Source organism: Cebus imitator, unplaced genomic scaffold (genome assembly GCF_001604975.1).
Source record: "Cebus imitator isolate Cc_AM_T3 unplaced genomic scaffold, Cebus_imitator-1.0 Scaffold27, whole genome shotgun sequence".
In the NCBI taxonomy this organism is placed as follows: domain Eukaryota; kingdom Metazoa; phylum Chordata; class Mammalia; order Primates; family Cebidae; genus Cebus; species Cebus imitator.
In genome coordinates, this window is record NW_016107342.1 from 6517929 (window position 1) to 6536404 (window position 18476).

Consider the following 18476-nt stretch of genomic DNA (forward strand, 5'->3'; position numbering starts at 1 on the left):
CTATGTCCAGCTAATTTTTTTCTTTTTTTTTTTGTAGAGATGGGGATTTGCCATGTTGCCCAGGCTGGTCTTGAACTCCTGAGCTCAAGTGATCTATCTGTCTTGGCCTTTCAAAGTGCTGGATTACAGGTGTGCACCACTGAGGTTTGTGTTTTTCTATTCTAACCTGTCTGGGAGTTAACCAAAGGACTGACATACAATGCTTGTTTTTGTTTTATCTAACTTGGAACCAACTCAGGGCAGAAAAGTGGCTGACATTCTCTAAAAGGCAACTCTGTAAGGCAAACTACTTACATTCTCTGTAAGGCAAACTTACTTGCAGCTACCTGGGGCAAAAGATTATGGTTGAGGAAAGTCAAAAGCCTGAGTGAAAAATCTAGGAAGAGAGTTTCTTTGGGAAATTGGGGCACTCAAAAGGGCCTTCCATACTTAGGAATTTAGAAAGCCAGATGCATGCCCAGAGCAGGATGCATAGTAAAAAAAAGACCTGAGAAGATGCTATATTTTTACTGCTGAATGATCTCTAGGCTCAGTGCAAGGAGGAAGTGAAGGCTAAGGCAGAGTTGTAAATGGACTGGCCAAACGTTGAAGACATGCTCTAACACAGAGCAAATCTGCAATCTGCAAAGAGTGAGGAAAAGCTGGATTTCTCTCCTCTCATCTCGTTTTTTCCCCTCTATTTCTCTTTCTCCTTATTTGTGGGTGGAAAGTGAGGGGAATCCTGGCATCAAGGAGATCTCTTTCAAAACACTGGCAAGATAAAGAAATAGAAACTTCAGAGACATCACAAAGAATACAGACTGCAAAAATAGTTAGAAAAGTTACTAAACAAATAGCTACAACTTACAGCAAGAAAGAAACCCTGAGGACAGAGAAAAATATGATTTCCATAGTTACCATATTCCAATATTCAAAATACCTAGTTTTTAACAAAAAATGATGAAGCATGCAAAAGGAAAATATGGCCCATTCATTGAAGACATTAACAGAAACTCTCCCTGAAGAAGCATAGATATTGAATTTATTGGACAAATACTTTAAATTAACTGTCTTAAATATACTCAAAGAAGTAAAGGAGGCTGGGGATGGTGGTTCACACTTGTAATCCCAGCACTTTGGGAGGCCAAGACAGGCAGATCATCTGAGGTCAGGAGTTTGAGATCAGCCTGGCCAACATCTCTACAAAAATACAAAAATTAGCCTGGCATGGTGACATGCATCTGTAGTCCCAGCTACTTAGGAAGCTGAGGTGGAAGAATTGCTTGAACCTGGGAGGCAGAGGTTGCAGTGAGCCGAGATCATGCCATTGCACTTCAGCCTAGGCGACAAAATGAGACTCTATCTCAAAAACAAAAAAAGCAAAAAAACAAAAAAACAAAACCCAAACAAACAAAAAAAGAAATAAAAGAAGTCATGGACAAAGAGCTAGAGGAAACTAAAATAAAGTATGAACAAATAGGGACTATCAAGACATAGAAATTATAAAAGAAACCAAATAGAATTTCGAAGATGAAGAATACAATAACTGAAATAAAAACCTCACTAGAGGGCTTTTTTTTTTTTTTTTTTTTCCCTGAGACAGGGGCTCTGTCACCCCGGCTGTAGTGCAGTGACATGATTATGGTTCACTGTTAGCCTTGACCTCCTGGGCTCAGGTGATCCTCCTGCCTCAGCTTCCTGAATAACTGGAATTACAGGTACATGCCACCATGCCCTTTTTGTAGAGACAGAATTTCATCATATTGCCCAGACTGGTCTCAAATTCTTGGGCTCAAGAGATCTGTCCATCTCAGTCTCCCAAAGTGCTGGGATTACAGCCATGAGCCACCTTGTTTGGCCCCCAACAAGGGGGGTTTAATAGCAGATCTGAGTAAGGAAAAGAAAGAATCAGCAAACAAAAGATAGATCAATTAAAATAATTGAGTCTAAGGAGCAGAAAGAAGAATGAAGAAAAATAAACATAGCTTGATAATAGTTTGTATATTTTTCCCTACCCATATCTCATATTGAAGTATAATCCCGAGCATTGGAGTTGGGACCTGGTAGGAGGTGACTGGATCATGTCTGTGGATTTCTCATGAATGGCTTAGCATTATCCTGTTGATGCTGTCTTCATGACAGTGAGTGAATTCTCATGAGATCTGGCTGTTTAAAAACATGTGCCACCTCCCTCTCTCTTGCTCCTGTTTTCACCATGTGAGGTATTTGCTTCCACTTTGCCTTCCCTCATGATTGTAAGCTTCCTGAGGCCTTCCCAGAAGCTGACGCTGAAGCTGTGCTACCTGTACAGCCTGCAAAACTATGAGCCAATTAAGTTTATTTTTCTTTATAAATTACCCGTTCTCAGATATTTCTTTAAAGCAATGCAAGAACAGTCTAATACAGAGCCTAAGGGACTGGGACATCAAGTGTAGCAACATATGCACAATGAGAATTCCAGAAAGAGAGGAGAGGTGAAGAGAGGAGAGGAGAGGAGAGGAGAGGAGAGGAGAGGTGAGGAGAGGAGAGGAGAGGAGAGGAGGAAGCAGAAGAAGCAGCAGAAGAAGTGAAAGTTGGCTGGGTGTGGTGGCTCACGCCGGTAATACTTTGGGAGGCCGAGGTGGGTGGATCACAAAGTCAAGAGTTCGAGACCATCCTGGCCAACACAGTGAAACTCCATCTCTACTAAAAATACAAAAATTAGCTGGACATGGTGGCACATGCCTGTAAGTCTCAGCTACTCAGGAGGCTGAGGCAGGAGAATCGCTTGAATCCCAGCTACTCCTGGGAAGCAGAGGTTGCAGTGAGCCAAGATCACACTATTGCACTCTGGCCTGGGGCACAGAGCAAGACTCTGTCTCACACACACACACACACAAAGAAGTGGAAGTGGAAGAAAGAAGAGGTAGTAGTGGTGGAAGTGGAAGGAGGAAGAAGAAGGAGAAGGAGAAAGAAGAAGAAGAGGAAGAAGAAGGAGAAGGAGGAGGGGAAGGAGGATCAGAGGAAGAAGAGGAGGAGGAGGGGAGGAAGAAGAGAAGAAGTAAGAGGAGGAGGAAAAGGAGGAGGAGAAAGAAGAAGAGTAAGAAAACATTTGAAGAAATAATGGTTTAAATCTTCCCATAGGCTGGGCATGGTGGCTCACACCTGTAATCCCAGCATTTTGGGAAGCTGAGGCGGGTGGATCACTTGAGGTCAGGAGTTTGAGACCAACCTGGCCAACACAGTGAAACCCCATCTCTAGTAAAAATGCAAAAAAACTAACTGAGCGTGGTAGTGAACACCTATAGTCCCAGCCACTCGGGAGGTTGAAGCAGGAAAATCTCTTGAACACAGGGGACAGAGGTTGCAGTAGGCTGAGATTGTGCCACTGCACTCCAGCCTGGGTGACAGAGCAACACTCCATCTCAAAAAATAATGGTAATAATAAAAAATTAATAAAATAAATCTCCCCATAGTATCATTGTGAACTATACCAAACACTTGAAAAATTAACACAAATCTTTCTCAAAATATTTCAAGAAGTAGAAGAGAAGAAAAAACATCCCAATTCATTTCACAAGACCAGTATTACCCTGATACCAAAGATAGACAAAGATACCATAAGAAAACTTATGAATATGGATATAAAAATCATCAAACTAAGTTCATCAGCCCATTATAAGGATTATACACTATAACCAAGTAGATTTATTCCAAGAATGCAAGCATGGTCCAACATAAGAAAAACAATCAATGCTATATGCTACATTAATAGAAATACAGAAGCAAAACCACACATGATTATCTCAATTGGCACCAAAAACACGTTTGACAAAATCCAACACCCTTTCATGATAAAAGCACTCAGAGAAGAGGAGTAGAAAGGACTTCTTCAACATAAGGACATCTATGAAAAACTCACAACTAACATCAGACTCAATGGTGGAAGACTGAAAGCTTTCCTCCTAAGATCAGTTACAAGCCCCTGGGATTGGCAATGAAATGCCAGCTTTCACCACTGCTATTCAACATTATACTGGAAGTTCTAGTAAGAGCAATTAGAAAACGAAAGAAAAATTACCTCATTTGCAAAGGAAAGAGGAAAACTATCTCTACAAACATAATCCTCTACATAGAAAGTCCCAAAGAATCTACAAAAATAACTACTACAGCTAATAAATAAAAATTCGGTAAAGTTAAAAACTTTAAGAAAACAATTTCATTTACAACAGCATCCAAAAGAATAAACACCTATGAATAAACTTAGCCAAGGAAGCAAAAGACTGAAAACTATAAAATATTGCTGAAAGAAATTAAAGAAGATCTAAATCAATGGAAAGACAACCTGTGTTCATGAGTTGGAAAACTTAATATTGCTAAGATTGCAATACAACACAAATAAATCTACAGTTTCAGTGCAATACTTATAACACTCTATTTGCCTTTTTGCAGATTTGGAAAAGCTGATCCCAAATTCATATGAAATTGCAAAGGCCCCAGATTGCCAAAACAATCTTGAAAAAGATCAAAGTTGGAGGACCCATACTTCCTAATTTTGAAACTTATTACAAAGCAATGGTAATTAAGATTGTGTGTTACTGGCATAAGAATAGACATATAGATCAAGAGAATATAATTCAGAGCCCGGAAATAAACCCCTACATCTATAGCCAATTGATTTTGCGCAAAAATGCTGAGACCACTCAAAATGGGAAGAATAATCTCTTCAACGAATAGGGCTGGGACAATTGGATAGCACATACAAAAGAAAGAATTTGTGCACCTAACTCACACCTTACACAAAAATGAATTCAAAATGGATAAATAAGAGCTAGAAATCATAAAACTCTTGGCCGGGAGTGGTGGTTCATGCCTGTAATCCCAGCACTCTGGGAGGCTGAGGTGGAGGGGATCACCTGAAGTCAGGAGTTCAAGACCAGCCTAGATAACATGGTGAAACCCCGTCTTTACTAAAAAGTGCAAAAATTAGCTGGGCATGGTGTTGGGCACCTACAATCCCAGCTACTTAGGAGGCTGAGGCAGGAGAATCACTTGAATCTGGGAAGTGGAGGTTGTAGTGACCCGAGATCGTGCCACTGCACTCTAGCCTTGACGATAGAGTGAAACTCTTTCTCTAAATAAATAAATAAATAAAAGTCTTGTAAAAATATGAAATTAAATATTCATGGATTCTTAGATATGACACCAAAAGCATGAGCAAAAAAAAAAATTAAAATTTATCAAAATTAAAAATAAAAAAAAAATTATCAGGAAAGTGAAAAGGCAAGCTACAGAATGGGAGAAAGACTTTGCAAATTATAAATTATAAGGATCTAGTATCCAGAATATATGAGCAACTTCAACAGAAAAAGGCTAATAACCCAATCGAAAAATGGGCAAAGGACTTGAATAGACATTTCTCAGAGAAGATGTACATATAGCTAAATGATCATGTTAAAAAGTAATGAATTTCTTTAGTTACTAGGAAAATGCAAATTCAAACTACATGGCTATAATTTTTTTAAAAAGGAAAATAAGTATTGATGAGAATGTGGAGAAGTCGGAACTCAAATATATTGATGGTGAAATGTAAAATACTCTGGCCACTGTGGTTAAACGGTTTGGTCCTTCCTCAAAATGTTAAACATTAGCCGCGTGCGGTGACTCACACCTGTAATCCCAGCACTTTGGGAGGCTGAGGAGGGCAGATCACAAGTTCAAGAGATTGAGACCATCTTGGCCAACATGGTGAAACCCTGTCTCTACTAAAAATACAAAAATTAGTTGGGCACAGTGGCATGGGCCTGTAGTCCCAGCTACTTGGGAGGCTGAGGCAGGAGAATCGCTTGAACCCGGGAGGTGGAGGTTGCAGTGAGCCAAGATCGCACCACTGCACTCCAGCCTGGCTACAGAGTGAGACTCCGTCAAAAAAAAAAAAGAAAAAAAAAAAAGTTAAACATTGACCTAGAAATTCCAGTCCTAATTATATATCCCAAAGCACTGAAAATAGGTACTTAAATAAATATATGTACGAACATGTTCATAGTGGCATTGTTCACAATAGTTTAAAGACAGAAACAACACAAAACATCCATCAACAACTGAATGGATAAACAAATTGTAATATATCCATATGACATAATATTACACAGTCAAAGAAAGGAATGAAGTACCCACACACTACAACGTGGATAAACCTTAAAGACATTAAGCTAAGTGAAAGAAGGCAGACAGGAAAAGTCACATATGAGTTCATGTGCACAAAATATCCTCAGAGACAGAAACCAGATTGATTGTTGCCAGGGCTGATGGGAAAGGGAAATCGTGAGTGACTGCTCTATTTCCTTCCAGGGTGTTGAAAGTGTCTTAAAGCTAGAGTAAGGTTGTGGTTGCACAACCCTGTGAATTGTGTACTAAATACCGCTGAATTGTTCAGTTTAAGATGGTTAACTTTATGTGATATTAGTCACCTCCATAAAATAAAAGCATATCGAGAAAATTCAAACATAGAGACGTCCCTGCCTTAATATCACATATGGTAGAATTTAGACAAAAGTCATTAAACAAGACAAAGAAAGATGATCTAAACAAGGTGACCTAAAGTTAATATTGAAAAATTGCTATAGACGGAATGTTTGTGTTCTCTCAAAATCTGTATGTTGAAACCTAATCCCCAGTGTGATGGTATTAGGAGGTGGGGCCTTTAGGAGATGGTTCGGTCATGATGGTGGACCCCTCATGAGGGTTTAGTGCCCTAATGAGAAACCCCAGGAATTTCATGGCTCTTTCCACCATATGAGGACACAGAGAGAAGACAGCTGTCTATGAACTAGGAGGTGGGCCCTCACCAGACACCACATCTGTGAGCACTTTGATCTTGGAGTTTCCAGCCACTAGACCTATGAAAAGTAAATTCCAGGCTTTAGATGTGTGAAAAATACATTTCTGTTGTCTGTAAGTTGCTCAGCCTATGATAGTTTTTTATAGCAGCCCAAAGAAAGACAAAAATAAAATGGAAGAAAGTAGAATTATGTAACAATGATGTAATACTGTCTCTATTAGATATTAAAATACCATAAAGCCCAAGTATTAAAGCAATGTAATATTGGCACATTAATAGATAACACCAATGAAACAGGGAAAAAATCCAGAAATAGATTAAAATGAAAGAAATTTAGAATGTGATAAAGGTAGGGTCTCAAGTCAATGAAGAAAAATATGGACTGATTAACAAAGGTTTGCTACAACTTTGGATAAAGAAAAAGTTGAATCTACACCTTTTACTCAATGCCAGGATAAACTGCAAATGGATTGATATTTAAATAAAAGTGAAATGATACAAGCTCTGGAAGATAGCAAGGGGCAAATTATTTATAACTTTTGAGTGAGAAAAGCCTTTCTAACCGTGATTCAATAATCAAAGCCACTGAAAACTTGGTACATTTGACTATATAAATATTAAAAAAACAAAATTTTCATGATAAAAACACAATAAGCAAAGTCTGAAGATGTATATTTGTAAGCCCTGTCCCATAAAAAGTGCTGATTTTTCTATTTTATAAAGCATTTCCAGAAGTTGAGAAAAGAACCAATAATCTAATAGACAAATTGATGGAGGGGAATAAAAGTGGCCGTTAAATATGTGAAAGATGCTCAACCACTTTCATTTTAAGAGAAATTAAACCTACACTGATGCAATTTTTTAACCTTTCAGACTGACAAAATCCCAGTGTTTAAAACCTCACTCTGTTGGGAGGGTGGGCAGGAATGCACACTCAAATGTTACTCAAGTATTTGTGAAGTGTACACATACACCTCCATTCTGTTATGCAGAGTTGCAAATACATTTATTTGTCTCACTCATTAATCCCGTTTGGGGAACCTGCTTCCCAGATGTATCCGCTTCGTTAAGCTGGTGTAGGCCAACAATGGCCTGCTGGCTACATCTAGCCTCAGTTTGTTTTCATACAGGCTGTAAGCTAAGAATATTTACATTTTAAATAGTTGGATAAAATCCAAATAAGAATAGTATGTTCTCACATGAAAAATATGTACAATTTAAATCTCAGTATTCATATATAAATTTAGAATTTCACCAATAAAAATTTAGTGAAATTCTTTTCTTTTTTATTACATAAGCATCAACATAATACCCCTAATTGTACCTGTTGGCTCAAAAAGTCTGAAATACTTACTATCTTTCTGGCCCTTTACAGCAAATATTTGCCATTGCCTGCATTACAGCACTACTTAGAGGCACAAAGTATTGGAAACAACCCAGATATCCAGCAACATGGAAATAGTCGGTAGTATATCCCCACAATAAAATTCCATGTAGCTATTTTTTTAAAAATGAAGAAATTCTCATTTCACTGATAAAGATTTCCAGGATATATTTTGAAGTGAAAAAAGGCACAAAATAATTTCTGTCATTGCTCCACTTTGTGTAAGAAAGTAGAAAAACTGGAATATATGTATAATGTATACATTTTTTAGCTTGTATTTGCATTAAGAACCATTGGAAGGACAAACCAGAAACTAATAAATATGGAAATATGGATACCTATAAATGTGAATGGGCACAGTGGTGGGAGACTTAGGACTTAGTGAAGTGTTCTTTGTTTTTGTTTTTTGAGATGGTGTCTCACTCTATCGCCCAGTCTGGAGTGCAGTGGCATGATCTCGGCTCACTGCAACCTCTGCCTTCTGGGTTCAAGCAATTCTCCTGCCTCAGCCTCCTGAGTAGCTGGGATTACAGGTGTCTGCTGCCGTGCCCAGCTAGTTTTTTGTATTTTTAGTAGAGACAGTGTTTCACTATCTTGGCCAAGCTGGTCTTGAACTTCTGACCTCGTGATCCACTTGCCTCGGTCTCCCAAAGTTCTGGGATTACAGGCGTAAGCCACCAAGCCCGGCGGCTTTTTTGTTTTGTTTTGTTTTGTTTTAGATAGAGTCTTACTCTGTCCCCTAGGCTGGAGTGCAATGGTGTGATCTCGGCTCACTGCAACCTCCACCTCCTGGGTTCAAGCAATTCTCCTGTCTCAGCCCCCTGAGGAGCTGGGATTACAGGCGCCTGCCACCATATCCAGCTAATTTTTGTATTTGTAGTAGAGACAGGGTTTCACCATGTTGGCCAGGCTGGTCTCGAACTCCTGACCTCAAGCTATCTGCCAGCCTCGACCTCCCAAAGTGCTAGGATTAGAGGTGTGAGCCACTGCCCCCGGCTGTAATGCAGTGTTTTAATTGCTCAATCTTTCTGCCTAAACAAAATTGCCTGGTACATGAAATAGGTGTTCAATCAATAATTATTAAATGAATGAAGGTAGCCTTGGGAGATGGAAGATGGGCCTCTTGGTGTTAATATTATCGGTTCCCAAACCTAAATACATGTAGGAAATATTTTTTAGGTGGGGGGGATTTAAAACCAGATTTCTAGAACTTATTCTGTAATGAATCAGAATCTCTGAGGGTATATCCCAGATGCCTGGGTTTTGGTTTTTATTTTTTTTAAGCTTCTCAAGAAATCCAGATGTAATCAGCCTAGCACCATTCATTCACTTATTGATCCGGGAGCTATCTATGCAGCACCCACTGCAGGCAGGCTGCTACGTGAGGCGATGAGGACAGAGCCAGGACTAAGACAGGTAAGGTCCCAGCTCTAATGAGACTGGCAGTCTGAGGGAGAAGAAACAGGCAACAGGGAAGTAAAAGGACCAGTACAAAAGACCATTTCACACACCCAGTGACGATAAGGCAGGGTGAAGTGCTAGGGAGTTTAACTGGTTTGGGGAAGGCCTCCTTCCAGTAATTTACCATTTTCTAGTGAAATTACTAGTTGGAAAGATAGATCTAATTTAAATACATGCAAATAGGTATCTTTAATCCAATGAAATTAGGCCGAATTAGTGAATATATGAAAAATTTCTAAACAGATGGCTTTCAGTTTGTAAAAATTTGTGTAGTTTTATGTACTTCTTAGATGTAATAATCTTAAATATTACCCTAAATGCAAATGAACATTTAAAATACTAATTTCAAGGCATGTAGTACTTAAGAAGGGTCCCTAACCTATACAATGTATAAAATAAACCATCTAAATGTTTGTAACATGGCTGACATTTTCAAAATTAGAACCATGACTAAGAGCTGAAAACCACTTAAGTGACCATTTGTTGGACGAAGGCTCTGTGGAGGAAAGCACACGGGAATTGGCATCTTTCTAGGATCAGTCCCACATCTGCCACCATCTAGCCCTGGGATTTGGACAAGCTCCTTCCTCTCTCTGGGTCCTAGACGAGAGATGGACTAGATCATCAGTAGGGCTGTTTTTTAGTTACAAAAATTCTATGCCATCTATTCCCCAAGAGAGAATGGGGAAAGGCAAAAGCCTTTGAGAAAAGTGTTCTCATTCATAAACACTGAAACAAATTTCACCTCCCGTGACGGGGGTGGTGGAGAACAGCACCCTTCAAATCAGTCAGGACAGAATAGTATGCAGATGAAATATTAACCCCAAGTCAAGCCACATCTAGAGGAGAACTGGTGTCAAACATCAACAGCTGAGTGTACACAGCGTTTGCACTTTTTTGGACAAACCTCTGATGTGGCTTTTGTTGTGAGCAAGCATCCTCTCTCCAAAATAGTTGAAATGGAAAGCTTTGATAATTCCCTAAATTCCCGATAAGTGTGTTGAAATCTGATCCTTGACAAAAATACACCCTGAAAGGACAATGCTTTGGGAAGGAAAAGAAATGCTGGTTATCCACAGACCCCAGATGTGAATCTTACAGAAATCATTAATGAGAACATTTTTCTAGCTTACAAACACAATGACAAAACCAGCAGCTACCCAACCTGCTCCCAGATTTTCCTACACTTGTGTACAACTGCTAATTCCATATAAATATAAGCAGAAAAATAGCTCTTGGAACTCTTCAAACAAAGCCTATTTTCTGCCACTCTCCACCCACAACCATCTGCTAGACTCTTGATGGAAGCTGCAGAAGATGACAGCAACCTCACAAGGAAGCTTCACAGGAAAAGCAGCTTCTGAAGCAAGAGGTCAGCATTTGAGACATAACCTATTTTAGATTTCAAACTGTTTGGCTAATAAGTTCAAGAGAATTTAAACTATGTTTAACAGTCATTATGTTTTGGTTTAAAATAACAATAAAAAGGATAAAAAATAAAAAGGAAATCTCTTGACTCTTTCATTGCACTGATTGTTATTTCTTCACTTATTTATTCAACAAATGTTTGAACACTTACCATGTGCTAGACTGTGCCAAGGGCAGGAGATACCACAGAGAACACGTCCTCACCGTTACGAGGCTCACGAGACAGATGAAAGGAGAAGTAAACAGAGAAATCACATCAGTATGATTATTTCCTTCATGGCACTCACAGGTAAGAGGCTGGCACAGGAAGTCACCATTCCATTCATCCAGAGGAGGACCAGAGAGCAACTCTCCGAAGAGGGTTCAGACCTAAAAGATAAGATAGCACAGAGAACTGTCCTCAGCAAAAGGAACGTTCACGTACAAAGGCAGTGCGGCAGGAAATAGTTTGTTAAAGTTGAGGACCAGATACATCAGTGGGACTCGAGTGTGGTGGGTGAGATGAAGTAATCCCATGGAATCCCTTACCACCACGGTAGGAGTTTGGATTTTAAGTGCAGTGGGAAGCAATGGAAGGGGGTTTTTTAGGAGGAAATTGATCGAATCTGATACTTAAAGGATCCATATTGGCTACCATGTGACTTGATGAGAAATAGATAAGAATGGGGTTAAGGAGAAGCATCATGAGCTTGCTGCAGTGCAAGAGCTGGGCAGTGGTCTGGAGAAGGTAGTGGTAGTCTGAACAAGGAGAAAAATGGATGGATTCAATATATATTTTTCAGTGCATATCAAGAGGTGTTGATGGATTGTAGCCGGGTTGGGGTGGTGGTGCCATATCCTGAGATGGGAAGGACTAGAGCCAGCGGTGGTAGGCTGCAGAGATGGGAGGAACAGGTTAGGGAGAAAGCAGGAAAAAAACTGTTCCATTTTGCACCTGGTAAGTTTGGGCATGTCTGTGAAACTCACAAGTGGAGGTGTCAACAAAGCACTGGATGTAGGAGAATGGAATTCAGAACAGAGTTCTGGGCTAAAGATAACATTTGGATGTCACCAGGATAAAGATGGTACAGAGAAGCACAGAAGTCCTAGGAAAAACCCCTGTGGAGCTCCAACATGTCATGTAAACGTTAGGCAAGCAAAATTCTCCAAACACAGCTTAAGGACAGCTACTTTGCCCCTGCAGTCAAATACTACAGTCATATGACTGGACGGGGTATGCTGACAACTGTGGTCTGGAGACGTCTAGCACTGGGAATGAACGAGCACTTGAAAAGTGATTAGACTGCCACGGAGGAACAATTCTCTGAGCATGATGTTCTGGGGGTGATTTGGGAACTTAGATGGCTTGAGATGGGAAAGTGTGGGGGCTATTTAAGAATTGCTATAGAGAATTTAAGTGACTCCACCATTAATCTGTAATGAACTGCCAAGAAAGAATTATTATTTTTGAGACAGGGTCTCACTCTGTCACCCAGGCTGGAGTACAGTGATGTGAACATAGCTCTCTGCGGCCTTGACCTCCCAGGTTCAGGCAATTCTTCCACTTTGGCTTCTCAAGTAGCTGAGACTACCTATGTGTACCACCATACTTGTCTAATTTTTAAATTTTTTGTAGCGATGAGGTCACATCATGTTGCCCAGGCTAGAATTATTTGTTTAAAGCATATGCTCTCAAAATCTTAAAGGGGCAGGAAAGTAAGGCATTTGTTAAATTGCTATGCACAGTTTCTAGTGGCCATGGAGCTTGTTCAATGAGAGGCATTCTCTGTCTTGGAGTAAATGAAACTGGGAAATAACTTAATCGCCCTTATTTGACAGTTGAAGAAATAAATTTTGAGGTTTACAGTAAAGTTTCTTGTCCATTCACAACTACAAGTCATTCCCAAGCTTAGCTGCAGTCATCATCTGGTAAGTTTATGAACCAAAACCCAAAAACCAACCACACAAACAACCTTAAACAAACACAAAATACCAGCATCTCGACTCACTTTTGGAGATCCTGATTCATTCAGCCTGGGATGAGTGAGATCCATACATCTGTATTATTCAAAGTTCGCCTATTTCTTTCACAGGTTGTTAATAAAGAACAAATAAAATTAAAAAAAATAAATGCTCACCCAAGTGGTTTTGACAGCCAGAAGCACCAGACAGGACTTGTACTCAGGCTTTCTAACCCGGGTATCATCTGTCCTCGATACTTCACTTTTTACTTTGTCACTGCTAAACTCTCATCATCTCTATTTCCTTAGCAACCACTGGCCTCTACCACTTGCCCTTCACAACTGCATGGCTCTTCTAAAGGAAATTAGAATGCCCCGGATGACCAGGTCCTCCTTCCCATTGCTACTCAGTCTCTTCCTCTGCCCCCACCCCTGCTCTGGCCACATAGATACTGAGGTTCTGCTGATCACACTTCCCTTTCCCCAGTCTGTTCTTTTCTAGCTGATCTCACTTCCCTTTCCCCAGTCTGTTCTTCTCTAGCTGACCTCATCCATTCCAGTTTCCACAAAGCCTTTGGTGTTACTAATGCCAGTCTTATCTCTTGTCTTGACATGACCTCCTGCCCAGTATCCAGGACTGTGGCATTTGTGATTTAAAAAATAAAGAATTTAAAGAGGACTTTAAATTGTTACTTTATAAACATGAGTTAATCTACTGAGATAAGAGAGGTCCTGAGATAAGAGGAGACTGGAGTGTGTGGTGCTGAGATGGTTAATCCAATTATGTAGATGTTGTGGCAGACACACCCTTGGGTGGCCTTATGATTCCTGTCTCTTAGTGTCTATGCCCTTCATGTAACCCCCTCCCCTTGAGTGTGGGGAAGGCCAGTGACCTGCTTCTAATCAATAAAATATGACAAAAGTGAAGAGATTTTGCAGATATAACTGAAGTCCCTAGTAAGTTGACTGAACCAATCAAAGACTGTGTTGCGTGGGCATGATCTAATCAGGTGAGCCCTTTCCAAGAGTCAAGATCTTCCTTGAAGTAAGAGACCTCAAGCAGTGAAAACTCTCCATTGCTGGCCTTAAATTGTTATGAATTCTACAACAACAGAGAAAGAATTTTGCCACAATCTGAGGAGCTTGGATGTGGATCCTTCACTACTTGGGCCACAGGATGAGAATGCAGTCCTGGTATCACTCTGATTTCAGCCTTGTGCTAGATTCCTAACCCACATAATAATGTGCTACTGTTTTAAATTTGTCATAATTTTTACTCAGCAGTAGATAATATAGATGTCCTATGTCAAAAGCTGAACTCTTACATCTTGGCGATCCCTAATCCAGGTTCACTTGGTCACTGACCAAAATCTCCTTATGGTATTGAGAAGAGCACACAAGACAGATATTCGTAAGATAGGAGCTGTGTGTGTACATGACCCCTGCTCGTCCTGAAACTAAAAGAGAGGAAGAACACAGTGTTCTTCTAAACAATAATTGTTAAAGGTGTTCAACATTGGTAAAAGGAAAAGGTCATTGCTTTCAAATGTGCTGTTCACCAAATCAAATTTGTATACTGAAGGTGAAATAAGTTTCCTGTTGTTACTGCAGTCGGTCTTTTTTGTTTTAGCACTGAAAAGTAACTGCAGAATCCTAGGCTCTCCTGAGGATAACAGATGTTCACGGAGGGAGAATCCGTGTTCAGAAACATTTTATCATCTTGTTCTGCGATGTTACTGAACCAGCTAGTATAATAAGGGTTTTGTTTAAATATGCAATGATACTCTAAGGGAGATTTCATGAGAATAACACAATATCTTGAAGAACACACAGGACTCTAATTTTGATAGGACATAAACTTCAAGCCAAAAATTACTGCTAGAGAAGTATGTGGCTTAGTGTTACCTTCATCTTCCCTATGCTAAAATTTCAACCACAGTTGGATATAATGCACTCTGTAAGTAACAGCAACAAAGCCCTTATGTTTGAAATAAGCAGTTTTTCCATTGGACAACAGGAAGAGGAAAAGGAGTAGTAAGAGGGTGTGTAGGATGTGATTGGTTACTAATACTTTTGAAAGGTGCTGTTAAGTCCATGAACACTGGCAAAACAAAGATGGTTTTTCTGGAAAGCAAGATAGCCACCTAGAGGGGTGGGGGTGAGGAGATGAGACTCCTATAGCATCAGAGCTGGCAGAGATGTTTGATGTTATCCAATTCCATCATTCATCACACGATTCAAGCTCAGAGATATGAAGATGAGAAAATCACCAGCCAATTAAATGGCAGGGTAGGGATTAAAATCCAGTTTAACAAATTCCAATAGAATACCCACATTCTATCTTAATTGTTCTCTCCACTGTCCTCCCTCTAAAAAATATACAATTCTTGTGCCCTTTTGAGACTTGTAGTCATTGAAACTGGTTAGTTCTGCACAAGTTCAGATACATTACATGATCTGATACAATTGTTCATAGTCAGCCTTGATGATATTAATGACTTAAGAGCTCTGTAGTTCTCCTTGAAGAGGTCCTTCACATCCCTTGTAAGTTGTATTCCTAGGTATTTCTCTTTGTAGCAATTGTGAATAAGAGTTCACTCATGATTCGACTCTATTATTGGTATATAGGAATGCTTGTGATTTTGGCACATTGATTTTGTATCCTGAGATTTTGCTGAAGTTATCAGCTTAAGGAGATTTTGGGCTGAGACCATGGGGTTTTCTAAACATAGAATCATGTCATCTGCAAATAGAGACAATCTGACTTGCTCTCTTCCTATTTGAATACCCTTTCTTTCTTTCTCTTGCCTGATCGCCCTGGCCAGAACTTCCAATATTATTTTGAATAGGAGTGGTGAGAGAGGGCATCCTTGTCTTGTGCTGGTTTTCAAAGGGAATGCTTCCAGCTTTTACCCATTTGGTATAATACTGGCTGTGAGTTTGTCATAAATAGCTCTTAGTATTTTGAGATACGTTCCATCAATACCTAGTTTATTGAAAGTTTTTAATATGAAAGGGTGTTTCTCAAAGAAATAAAAGAGGACACAAATTGAAAAACATTCCATGCTCATGGAGAGGAAGAATCAGTATCATGAAAATGGCCATATTTCCTAAAGTAATTTATAGATTCAATGCTATCCCCATCAAGCTACCACTTTCTTCACAGGATTTTAAAAAACTACTTGAAATTTCATACGGAACCAAAGAAGAGCCTGTATAGCCAAGACAATCCTAAGCAAAAAGAACAAAGCTGGAGGCATCACGCTACGTGATTGTGAACTATACCACAAGGCTACTGTAACCAAAACAGCATGGTCCTAGTACCAAAACAGATATATAAGCCACTGGAAAAGAACAAAGGCCTCAGAAATAATGCCACACATCTACAACCATCTTATCTTTGACAAACCTGACAAAAACAAGCAATGGGGAAATGATTCCTTATTTAATAAATGGTGTTGGGAAAACTGGCTGGCCACATGCGGGAAACAGAAACTGGACCCCTTCCTTATACCTTATACAAAAATTAACTTACAATGAATTAAAGACTTAAATGTAAAACCTAAAACTATAAAAACTCTAGAAGAAAACTTAGGCAATACCATTCAGGACATAGGCATGGGCAAAAACTTCATGACTAAAACACCAAAAGCCAAAATTGACAAATGAGAGCTAAAGAAGTTCTGCACAGTAAAAGAAAGTATCATCAGAGTGAAAAGGCAACCTACAGAATGGGAGAAAGTTTTTGCAATCTATCCAGCTAACAAAGGGCTAATACCCAGAATCTACAAGGAAATTAAACAGATTTACATGAAAAAACCCAAACAACCCCATCAAAAAGTGGGCGAAGGATATGAACAGACACTTCTTACATTTATGCAGCCAACAAATATATGAAAAGAAGCTCATCATCACTGGTCATTAGAGAAATGCAATTAAAAAATCACAATGAGATATCATCTGACACTAGTTAGAATGGTGATCACTAAAAAGTCGGAAAACAACAGATGCCAGAGACAAGGTGGACAAATATGAACTCTTTTACACTGTTTGTGGGAATAAATTAGTCCAACCATTGTGGAAGACAGTGTGGCAATTCCTCAAGGATCTAGAACCAGAAATACCATTTGACTCAGCAATCTCATTATTGGGTATATACCCAAAGGAATATAAATAATTTTGCTATAGAGACACATGCACATATGTGTTTATTGCAGCACTATTCACAATAGCAAAGACTTGGAACCAACCCAAATGCTCATCAATGATAGACTGGATAAAGAAAATGTGGCACATATACACCATAGAATACTATGCAGCCATAAAAAAAGGATGAGTTCATGTCCTTTGCAGGGACATGGTTGAAGCTGGAAACCAGCATTTTCAGCAAACTAACACAGGAACAGAACACCAAACACCGCATGTTATCACTCTCACTCATAAGTGGGAGTTGAACAATGAGAACACATGGACACAAGGAGGAGAACATTACACACCAGGGACTGTTGGGGGATGGGGAGCTAGGGGAAGGATACCATTGAGAGAAATACGTAATGTAGATGACGAGCTGATGGGTGCAGCAAACTACCACAGCACATGTATACCTATGTAACAAACCTGCACATTCTGTACATGTATCCCAGAACTTAAAAGTATACATATATATAAAATAAAGAGCTCTAAACTGTATGCTCGGCCTTAGAGCTCACGTAATTTACTTCCTTGATAAGCAACCAATGACACATGGGCCACCCGCACACCTCCCCCAAGCTTCTCAGTGTGGCCTCCGTGACAGTTTCAAGAACTTGCTCATCTTATAGATTAGGAGATCTGGAAAGTGCGAAATCAGCCAAGACCTGGACCAGATCTTGCTCTCATTGCTGTCTTAAAAGCTTTAGTACTTACTGGCTAGGTCCAGCAGACAGAAAAGAATAAACTGATTGGTTTGGGTTTGCTCAGCGGATGGTTATAAGCTACAGTTGGATATAATTCACTCAGCCTCATGGTGTAAGAGTTGGGAGGCTGTCTTCTAAATCAAAGTCTAAACTGCTAAGGATGCTGCGAACAAGTGGACTGAGAAATAGAATAAACACTCATTTGAGGAGAGCTTCTTTCATGTTAAAGGTAGAAGGCAGTGGTTAGCAGTGTGGTGACTACCAAGTTTAATTCCTCAGTAACTTAACAGCTATGTGACATAAAGTAAGTTACCTAAACCTTAAAATTCAGTTTCTTGATCTTTAAAATGGGATACATAGCATTACTAAACAGAATTTTTGTTAGGACTAGATGAAAAAGTCATTGAGAGAGAACTCTACATGCTCCATGATGTTAGTTATTACGATGCTGCGGTCAGTGAGGAAAAACATCTCTTATCTTCCAGGATATAATAGACAGAAAACCTTGAGATATCCTTACCTTTAAAAATTTACAAGTTTGCCACGTCAGTTAAGAGACAACAAAACAC